This window comes from Tiliqua scincoides, chromosome 13 (genome assembly GCF_035046505.1).
Source record: "Tiliqua scincoides isolate rTilSci1 chromosome 13, rTilSci1.hap2, whole genome shotgun sequence".
In the NCBI taxonomy this organism is placed as follows: Eukaryota; Metazoa; Chordata; class Lepidosauria; order Squamata; family Scincidae; genus Tiliqua; species Tiliqua scincoides.
Genome location: NC_089833.1, coordinates 6,309,753 through 6,321,174, shown reverse-complemented (window position 1 = coordinate 6,321,174; position 11,422 = coordinate 6,309,753). Strand labels below are relative to the sequence as shown.

The window sequence follows — 11,422 nt, the reverse complement described above, 5'->3', positions numbered from 1 at the left end:
CCTGCTAAGGGCAGATGAGGCCACTGAGATTGTGGTTAAAATGTGATGTTTGTCTTTGCCCTTAAGGGTAGTAAATAATTTGGAGGACAGAGCACTGGAGAGACTTTTGGGGTGTTTCTCATGATCTACTTATTATAAAATGTACAGGTTGAGCAGGTGTTAGTAAAAAACGCAAACACACAGGTAGACATTGCCCAAAATTGCAGCCTTGAAACCTAAAGCAACATCTCTCTGGAAGGCTCTCAGTAGGTCATCCAGCTAGTTCATACATACAGTAAATCCTCCCACCCATTCTGTTGGCCAACATTCTTTACTGGGGCAGAGCAAACCAGTTCCTGCCTCCTTCCCATCCATCAGGCTATCCTGAGATGACCATCCAAATCTGATTGTCTGCACCCATGGCATACTTAATTAGCACCTGTTGGTAACGAACTAGCCAAGCCTCAAGGGAGGCTGTGCAACTCCCAAACATCCTTCCTTAGGACCAAACTAGACTTCCCATGGGGATTCTGTGATTGGAACTCAGGATCAGGGGTGTGCGGACTGTAGTTTTATATATGTTTCTCCTATCTATCTTTGCTCAGGGCTGCTTTTGTTCACAGATACAGCTTGTCAGATCCGGCTTTAGGCCGGAGTGACACTAAACATCAAAATCCAAAATGGAGTCTAGGAAGGACCGGCCCACCCATGAGGCCAACTGAGGCTGTTGTCTCAGGGCCCAATCCTATGCATGCCTACTCACTTCTCACCTATTATAGTAAGTGGGGCTTACTCTCAAGTAAGTGTGGCTAGGATTGCAGCCTCACAGCCCAAGCCTATCCACACTTTCCTGGGAGTAAGCCCCATTGAATCTAATGGGACTTACTTCTGAGTAGACATGCATGGGATTGGGCTGTCAGGCAGCAGATTGGCATGAAGCACCCTCCTGTCTGTCCGCTTGTCTCCACTGCTCCTCCTGTTCACAGACTGGAAAAGGAAGGCAGGGATGGGATGGAATTGTGGAGGGCTCTAGCCCACCACTCTCTTCTCCTCCACACTTCCTTCCTGCTCCTCTCCCCCCTCTTCTTTTTCTTATCCAGGGAGCAGAGACAGGCATATCATCAGGTAAATGAGGCAGCATTTGATCTACCATTTCAGGTGCTAGGATGTTTTGGACCGGCCCTTTCAGGCTTCTTCCAAAGAGGGAACTGGGCATGAGAAAATGTTTATTACAAACAACAAAGGCAGGAGTTGGGACTGGCATCTCACTGGGCAGGAGGAGGGCTGAAGGACTGCAGTCTCCTGGCTTTTGTATTCTGCTTCCCAGGACAGAGTAAATGGCTGCCGGCACAAATGTTTGCTAGATATCATGGGAAATGGACGGAGACGCCAATCTGGACGGGGAGCTGCTGCCGCCTTTATGTCCATCCGATGAACAAAGATGGGATTGAGCCCCAAAAGCAGGGCATCGGGCAAGATATTCGGCTCCTCGTGAATATTCAGTAATCTTGTTGGCATCTTCAGAAGATTCTGGTATCGCGCTCTGAATGGTGGCTCTGGAACAGAGCGTCCTCTCCAGTGCACGAAGCCTGGGTAAAGTAGATATGGAGGATAGGCTGTGACCCATGCAGCAAATCCCCCCTCTCCACGTCGCTGAAATGGTCCAGTGGAAAGGCAGAGGCCAATATGGTTGGTTCCAGCGGTGTCGCAGGAGTTGCCAGAACGTGACTGTGTTCAGCCATGAACTGCCTCAGGGACTCCGGCTCTGGATTTTGCCTCGAGGTTGACTCCTGAAGCCTTTTCCATAACTGGATGTAGCCACAAGGCAGCGGAGGTTTGGGATCAGAGTTTTCCTTCTCTCAGATGAGCTGCCTTCCCAGGCTGACGAGCCCCATCGACCCGGTGGCTGTTTAGTCACCTCTTACAACAAGTACAGCCAAACTGAGGGCCTATTCTTATCCCCAGCCCCCAGGGGATATATTCAGTAAGAGGACAGTCTAATTTGGGGCATGTCAGGCTCCCCCTACTGTACCGGTCAGCTCCTCTTGGTGAGCAGCTCAGACCACATGGGGACTCTCAACCAGTGGCGGAATCTCAGCTACTTAATGTGGGTGTCAGTCAGTGATGGAGAGACATGTGCAGCTCTGATCCTGGTCGGTAGAGGGCACTGAATCCTATTCTCCATTCCAGACACGCGAGTCTGTTGCGGTGAAAACAACACAAGTCTCCTGGCACTTTAAAAAGCCCAAGAGGTTTACAGCGGCATAAATGTTTGTGCAAAAGAACCCACAAGGTCAGACGCATGGAGATGCACACACAAGTGTGCAAGGCTAAGCCCTCCCTGTTCCTCAAAGGGGAGGAACTCAAATTATGAGTTCCAGGGACAATGTGATCCAGGTTTTAGTTTCTCTTGGAGATACCTCTGAAGTTTTAAAGTATTCTTGTAGCGTTTTGTGTATCTACATATACAGAGGCTGAGCATCTGATGGAGATAAACAGTCACTACAGCTGTAGTCATTTCAGATGGTGGACCTGAACGATGGCAGCCCGCTCTGCACGATGCTAAAATTGAGGCTAAAAACAGACAAAAGAAAATATTTCTTTACCCAGCTTGTAAACAGTCGCAACTGTTACCCTGCACATGCCTGATCTCATCTGATCTTGGAAGCTAAGCAGGGTCAGGCCTGGTTAGTACTTGGATGGGAGACCGCCTGGGAATACTGGGTGCTGTAGGCTTATACCATAGTCTTTCCATGCCTGATCTTGTCTGATCTCGGAAGCTAAGCAGGGTCAGGCCTGGTTAGTACTTGGATGGGAGACCGCCTGGGAATACCGGGTGCTGTAGGCTTATACCATAGTCTTTCGAGACTGAAGGTTGCCAACCACAAATAGTCTGTGGAACTCCTTGCCACAGGATGTGGTGATGGCATCTGGCCTAGAAGCCTTTAAAAGGGAATTGGACAGATTTCTGGAAGAAAAGTGCATCGCAGGTCACAAGCCATGATGGGGATGTGCAACCTGCTGGTTTTAGGCCACCTTGGAATGCCAGGTGCAAGGGAGTGCAACAGGATGCAGTTATCATGTTGCCTGTGTGTTCCCAGAGGTATCTGTTGGGCCCTGTAGCCGTGTAGCTCTGTGAGATACAGGAAGCTGGACCAGAAGGGACTTTGGCCGTATCCAGCAAGGCTCCTCTTATGTTGTTATGATGCTGTAAGGTCTTCATGATGTCGTATTGACTTTGCAACCATCCCAGTAGGAATGTTATCTACCTCTATCTGCTGAGGTGGACTCATAGCGTTGCTGAGATTGTGGGGCTAGGGCACCAAGACACAGAGATCTCCTGGTAAAAAGGTGGGGAGAAGGTCCCGTCCCGTCCCGTCCCCAAAGTTTGGAAAGCAAATACGGGAGAGCTAGGCAGTAGTTTTAGCTGGTTCTGGGCTCCCCTTTCCAAACGCTGCCAAACGCTTCAAATGGCCTCATGGGATGAGCCAGCCCTAACGAATCTGGTCCTAGCCCATAGAGAGCTTTAAAGACCTAGATCCTGCATTCTGGACCAATGGAAGTCTCTGGGCCGTTTTCAAAGGCAGCCCCACGTACTGCACATTGCAAAACTCTGGTCCAGTTGAAAGCCTGTTGCTGATCATTTTGCGACACTGGAGTTACATTATTATATAGCAGGGGTGTCCAAACATTTTGGCAGGAGGGCCACATCATCTCTCTGACACTAAACATAAGAACATAAGAACAGCCCCACTGGATCAGGCCATAGGCCCATCTAGTCCAGCTTCCTGTATCTCACAGCGGCCCACCAAATGCCCCAGGGAGCACACCAGATAACAAGAGACCTGCAAGGCTTCCTGGGAATTGTAGTTAAGAACATAAGAACAGCCCCACTGGATCAGGCATAGGCCCAACTAGTCCAGCTTCCTGTATCTCACAGCGGCCCACCAAATGCCCCAGGGAGCACACCAGATAACAAGAGACCTGCATCCTGGTGCCCTCCCTTGCATTGGCATTGTGACATAGCCCATTTCTAAAATTGCACATACTCATCATGGCTTGTAACCCGTAATGGATTTTTCCTCCAGAAACTTGTCCAATCCCCTTTTAAAGGTGTCCAGGCCAGTCGCCATCACCACATCCTGTGGCAAGGAGTTCCACAGACCAACCACACACTGAGTAAAAAATATTTTCTTTTGTTTGTCCTAACCCGCCCAACACTCAATTTGAGTGGATGTCCCCTGGTTCTGGTGTTATGTGAGAGTGTAAAGAGCATCTCCCTAACCACTCTGTCCATCCCCTGCATAATTTTGTATGTCTCAATCATGTCCCCCCCTCAGGCGTCTCTTTTCTAGGCTGAAGAGGCCCTAACCTAGCCTTTCCTCATAAGGAAGGTGCCCCAGCCCCGTAATCATCTTAGTCGCTCTCTTTTGCACCTTTTCCATTTCCACTATGTCTTTTGTGAGATGCGGCAACCAGAACTGGACACAATACTCCAGGTGTGGCCTTACCATAGATTTGTACAACGGCATTATAATATTAGCCGTTTTGTTCTCAATACCTTTTCCAATGATCCCAAGCATAGAATTGGCCTTACTAAGTTTGGGGCTGGGAAAAAAAGAATTAATTTACATTTCAAATTTGAATAAATTTACATAAATGAATATCTTAGAGATGGAACTTATAGGAATGAATGACGGTCTTGCAATAACTCAAGGCCTATAAAAGGCCTTGCACAAAGCAAGGCCGGCCTTTCCTTCGCTGCCGCAGCTGCATCACAAACGTGAAACAGCAAGCAGTGGAGGGAGACCTCGTCCCACAGCTCACGCAAGAGGTCGAACAGTTGGCTATCACGCTGAGAACAATTGCGTCGGGCCAGCGCAGGCTCCATCAAGTCTCCGGAGGGCCAGAGGCTCATTGGAGACTGGGGGCTCCCTGAGGGCTGGATTGGGAGTCCTCGAGGGCCGCAAGTGGCCCTAGGGCCGGGGTTTGGGCACCCCTGTTATATAGCATAATATTCAACCTTAGATACTAATGTTATCACCAGAGTGTGGCTTCTTGGGTTGCCTGCTAATGGACCAACGCAGCTTCTACCTACGCTCCATTCTCCAAGCAAACTCCATCGTAACTGAAATGGCTGGCCGTCCATTGTCCACCCCAGAGACTGGCGCGCGAGCGAAGCCCTCACTTTTACGATCCCAGGGAATACAGGTATGCTGAAGAACGCCATAGCCTAATGAGCTTTCTAATGGATGGTGGCAAGCTGGAGTGTTCCTGGGGTTAATGGCCGGCGCGCTATATCGCAGCTCGCTTGGAGTGCGAACATATTGGAACTATTGATTTTTCCTGCATGGAGACCAAGAAGAGGGGTCAGAATCCTCCTGTAGGGATGGAGCAGCCGCCCCTGGCCCCGAGGCACATGGGCTGACTGCCGCTTCCAAGCCAATGGGATGATAAGACAGAAGTTGGCTTGGCAGAAGGCAAGCGGCTCTGCGTATTTTTTTTTTTTTTAATGAGAATCTCTCAGCAGAAGAGGCCGCCCGACAGAAACAGATGCCCCGGCATATGCTCCGTCGCCCCACAGCACGCTGTCAGAACTCTTTATTAGTTAGAGGGAATGGTGAAACAGAGTTGCTTAATCAAACAGGGCAAGGAGACAATTGCAAGGTGGACAATTTGCCTGTCCTGAACTGCTTTTCTTCAAGAGCATGGCTGGAGATCAGGGGCAGCCCGACCAGGAATATGGACCGCTGGCCTGGGCTGCAGAGTTCCTGGGGACTCTAGGCCAGGAGGGAAATCCTTTAAGGGGGAATACGATCCCCCTACTCAGTGGCGTCGCTAGGGGGGTGCGTACCGGGTGACATGCATGGGGGGGTGACACCACCACTGGCCAAAATTTTTTATATCTTGGCATTTTTGAATAATACCATCATGTTAGATCCAGTTCAATGTGTGCTTTCGTGCAGAATGCAATGTACCAAACCACGTTGAAATATCTATATTCTAGCAAAAGTTATAGCCAAAAAACCCGCAGGGAGTGGGGCGTTGGAGCATTGGCACGCTTACTGCCCAGGACACTCCCCCCCCCCCACTGCATGGGATGAGGTCCATCATGGGGGTGATGCCCTGGCCTCCAACACTGGGTGATGCAAACCATAGTGATACCACTGTTGTAGGACAACAGAGCCTGAGACGTGGCAGCAAATACTTATATCCCTCCCCGACATCCCCTAGCTTGCACCTAACCCCTCGTCCTTTTTCCATACAAGTGAATGGAGCAATGTGTCCACTGCAGCTGTCAGAGACACTCTAGTCCACCACTCCGCTGTCCTCTGCACTTCTTCTGCTCCATTTTTGCCTTCCTTGTAGAACCAGGGAATGGGGGGAGCAGTGAAGGTGGGGCGGGTTCCCATCTGCCTCCATGGAAGAGCCAGCCCTGTGTAAAGTGGCCGTGCTCTGTGTGTGGCCCTGTGACATTCATGTATGTGCATTGACACGCACGTGAATTGCAGGCAAGAGCCACCCCCCCCCCCACATGCTCAGAGATGTTTACTATGAGAGATCCTGGGAGAGGAGCAGCTGGAGCCCCCCCAAAATGACAGTGCCAGCAATTCACTTTAGCAAACTTACAAGCATCTCCAAACCGGAACATTACAGATTTATCAGGGGAAGGGAACAGAAAGTACTGGCTGTCCCTGATAAATGGGGACAGTGAAAGGGCATGCGCCTCTCGCTCAGTCCTTCCCACACTCCCAGAGCCTTGAAGCTGTGTGTCATTCCCTCCAGTTCCATCCTGTGCGGAGGAGAAGGTGGCAGCGCACTAGTGACGTCAGGGGAGCATATTGAAGGGACGATGACTGGCCCGGCTTATCAGTCACCGCTCAGATCCGACTGTGTATCTAAACATGTTTGTCGAGCCCGCGAATGGGCCAGATAGCCGCGATTGAGGCAGGAGGGCCGCTAGCGGGAATGTTTGGAAAAGGCTAAGTGCTCCCCATGCGAGGAGGCTGGTCGCACGTCACTTGGGCCGAGGGCACCCGAGAAGAGAGGCAAAAGGTGGTGGTCTCTGGGGCGGAGGGAGAAGGAGAATCTCAGCAACAACAAAAGCTCAAAGAGTCGGCTTTTTAAATGCTGCGCCTTTCCGGTCTCCACCACCAGGTTTCAAAGACACTTTCTTGTAATTGTTAACAGCGGTGTTGCGAGGAAGGCTAGGGTGATTAGCCCCATTTTGCAGGTGGAAAAACCGAGGCTAAGGATCCAGGCAGAAGCAAGACTCAAATCAGGGCTTCCTGATTCTTGTTCTCTTCCTTCATGGAACTCAGATCTCTACAATTAAAAATGATGTGGAGAGAACAGAAGATATACTCTCTCTCTCTCTCTCTCTCTCTCTCTCTCTCTCACACACACACACACACACACACACACTCTCTCTCTCTCTCTCTCTCTCTCACACACACACACACACACACACAGAGGCTACTAGAATCAGTGGTCTTTAAGCCATCAGAACAAAGCCAAGCAACAAGGCATCACCAAAAATAGCAATCCCAATTGAACCAACTCAGGAGAAAGCCCTACAAAACAGAAGCCTTTGCACTGTGGCAGTGTCAGGGCAAACTTGGCCTTTCAGCTGAGGGGTCACCAGCGAGGAGGCCCCGTCCTGCATCCCCACCAGGTGCTCGCCCAATGGCAATGGGAGGTGGAGCAGAGCCTCTGGTGTTGAATGCAGAGCGTGGGCAGGTTCACGTGGAAAGAAATGGACATGAAATACATACAGTCGGCTCTCATTATCTGCTAGGGTTAGGTTCTTGGAAAACCTCGTGGATGACAAATTAATGGGTACTGAATCATGGAGCCTATGGGGAAAATGGGGTTAAGATTCAGGGGACCCTCTTCACCATACATTCTATGAACTTTATGAACCTGAATCTTAACTTGAAGTCTATGGGGCTGGAACATAGCAAGGGCTCATCAACACCTCTGATGCTTCCCCCTTGGTCCTAGGTATCCCTCAATGTATTGAAGATTGCTGGCTGAAAAACAAGAGAGTTCAGAAATGGGGAGGGGATTGCATCACACACCCTTCTCCTCCACTGGTTTCTTGACTCCTTCATTGGGTTTGCCCCAACCCCAGAGCAGCCCTCAGGTAGCCTTCCGGAGACCTCTCATCACTGGCCTCTCGTCATTGCCAGGGTTCTCAAGGTTTGGTTGGAGTCCCCAAGATGGTGCCCAAGATGATAGGGCAAATCTGGAAGTGAGCACAAATGTGTCCAGTGATTCTCCATGGGTCAATCCCAATGCCCGTTTGATGTGGACATTTGACCCAATCCAGACAACTTTCTAAAAAATTGTGTATAATTGGACACAATTACCGCGACCTGTTGGCCGTATGCTATAGACATCTTTTCCTCTCCCCCCTGCACATTGCTGGTGCTACCTTTTGCTCATGAGGAGGTCACTATATCTCCTCTTCCTCCTCCCACAACCTCTCTCACCCCACCTACCTGCTCATAGCTGCGCCGAGCCCCTCTATCCCAAATCCACCACCATAGTATTTGCGGATGAGTCATAGATAACAAGATGTTCTGCCCCTCACGGATAAGCAAATTCACATATAAAGAGAACAGTCCATATGTACGTAGTTTCAGGTAGATCCATACACACATAGTGTCCCCCCCACACCATTAGGGTTGTTGATGAGTCCAAAATAAACCTGTTGCTCCATTTTTTTGCCCCTCAAAGGTTCATCTCAGGCCATCTTATGCTCACCCATTACAACTGGGCTCCATTCCAGCCTGATACCAGTTTCACCAGATAGATCATGCTATCAAACCACTTCCACCCACTCTTGAAGGGTTATAATCTTCACCCTGAGTAGCTGAAGCAGGCCAGGGACTCAAAGAAAGACTTTTCCAGACCTGCAGCTTCACACACACACACACACACACACACACACACACAATGACTGTGTGTTACACAATAAGGTTGCCCTGTAAGGCAACACTCCTGAGAGTTAGATCTGGGCTACTGCCTGCACATTTCCTATCCCATCTGATCTTGGCAGCGAAACAGAGTCGGGCCTGGTTAGTACTTGGATGGGAGACCGCCTGGGAATACCAGGTGCTGTAGGCTTATACCAGAGTCTTTCCATGCCCGATCTCATCTGATCTTGGAAGCTAAGCAGGGTCAGGCCTGGTTAGTACTTGGATGGGAGACCTCCTGGGAATACCAGGTGCTGTAGGCTTATACCATAGTCTTTCGAGACTGAATGTTGCCAACCCTGAGAGTTTCATTTTTAAAAAATTGTGCTGGTACCTGTGATTTGCAATACAAATTTGTACCAGTTAAAACGGGTGTGTGTGTGGGGGTGGTGGTGGTGGTGAATCAGTCATCAATACCATAATGACCAACCCACTAGGAGGGGCTCTGGGAGGGGAAATGAATCCAGGTAGGAAAGGGGGATTTTTCAGCTACCTGGTAAGATCTGTGCTTTGAGACGGAATATTGGGTTTCTTCAGGGGGCTTATTGCAGGGATTTAGGGCCCAATTCTACTCACTCCAAGGTTAAGTGTGGATAGGATTGCAGCCTAACAGTCCAATTCTATGCATGCCTACCCATAAGTAAATTCCATTATAGTCAATGGGGCTTACTCCCAGGTAAGTGTGCATAGGATTGCAGCCTGAGGCTCTAATCCTATCCACCTTTCCATGCCAGTCATGCCATCGGGTTGGGTGCAGGGTGACCAGACGTCATAACCGCAAAAGAGGACAAGGTACCCCAACCTATAGGACAGCCAAGAAAAATGTAGGACATGGCAAAATAAAAGCTGAAAACACTTGTAGATTGATTTAATGTGGTTGATTTAAACACTATGTTACTTATAGTTTAAAATTTAATAATATAGCATATAATTTATTAACTACAAGAAGGCTATGTGCTGCTGCAGAGGCCTACTTGCAGGGTAAAGGAGGACGTTTAAGTTCTTTTCCAGGACACAAGGCTTAAAAAGAGGACATGTCCTGGAAAAAGAGAACATCTGGTCACCCTGGTTGTGTGCTGTAACCTGTGGTGGTGGTAGGGTTAGTCATGGAGTCCTCCTCAAGGTAAGTGAACAAACATTACCTTACCTTAGGGCTGCATTGCAACTGTATTGGTGCCAGAAACTTGGATAGGATTGGGCCCTTTAACACAGTGGCTAGTATCTTGGGGAATTGGTGTGGGGGAGAGGGGGAGACAATCCACGGGGGTGACTGGAAGGTGATGGGCAGGGAATGTTCCACACTGCCCCTGTTCTTTCAAGAGGTATATTAGATGAAGGACACCCTTAACAGATTTGGTGGTTAAACAGAGAATTCTTTAAAAAAAACAAACCCTAAAGAATTTTGGGTTGCCAACTAAGAGCCCAATCCTATCCAATTTTCCAGGGCTGGTGAAACTATATCAATGGGGCTTGTGCTGCATCCTGCGGCGGGGGGACAGTCACATAGGCCTCCTCAAGGTATAGAAGCATTTGTTCCCTTGCCTTGGGGCTGCATTGCAGCTGCACTGGAGCTGGAAAGGTGAATAGGATTTGGCCCTAACTGGGGGACCGGGAGAAAGAGCCTCGGCCACTAAAGTTTTCAATATTTTTATTTTATAATGATTCAGGTTGCCAAATGCCAAGGAAAAAATTGATCTGACCAGCTCCTGTGCATTTGCTATACAGAACTCAACAGATAAAGATTGCCATGGTATAGAGATAAAACTTATCCCTTCCACGCATCCCACTTTTTTGGGTCTGGTTTAACATCTAGCCCAGGGGTGTCCAAAGTTTTTGGCAGGAGGGCCACATGGTTTCTCTGACAAAAGAAAAAAAAAAAGAACTAATTTACATTTAAAATTTGAATAAATTTACATAAGTTTACATAAATGAATATATTAAAGATGGAACTTATATGAATGAATGAAGGTCTTGCAATAGCTCAAGACCTATAAAAGGCCTTGCACAAAACAAGGCTAGCCTTTCCTTTGTTGCCGCTACTGCATCACAGACGTGAAACAGCAAGCAGTGGAGGGAGCCTTCATCCCACAGCTCACAGGAGAGATCAAACAGCTGCCCTCACGCTGAGAGCGGTTGTGTTGGGCCAGTGTGGGCTCCAACAAAACTCTAGAGGGCCAGAGTCTCATTGGAGACTGGGGGCTCCCTGAGGGCCGCATTGAGAGGCCTCGAGGGCCACAATTGGCCCCAGGGCTGGGGTTTGGGCACCCCTGATCTAGCCCAATGATGGGTTTTGATAAACTCAGGAAAGTTTGCTCATTTAGGGCCACCAATGAGGTTGGTTCATGTGGTCAATGGAATAGTGGGGGGGAGGGGTTTACCAGCCTTCACCCACCTGCTTGTGTCCATCACTCTTCCTCCTTGGATCCAAAAAAGGAAGAACAGAAGCACCTCTGATGCTCTAG

At 49.1% G+C, this 11,422-nt stretch overlaps 1 pseudogene; it reads left to right on the top strand.

Annotated features, from left to right (window-relative positions):
- The first annotated feature begins 2,592 nt into the window (after nucleotides 1-2,592).
- LOC136633968 (5S ribosomal RNA) lies at nucleotides 2,593-2,715 on the top strand (annotated as a pseudogene).
- Nucleotides 2,716-11,422: the final 8,707 nt, after the last annotated feature.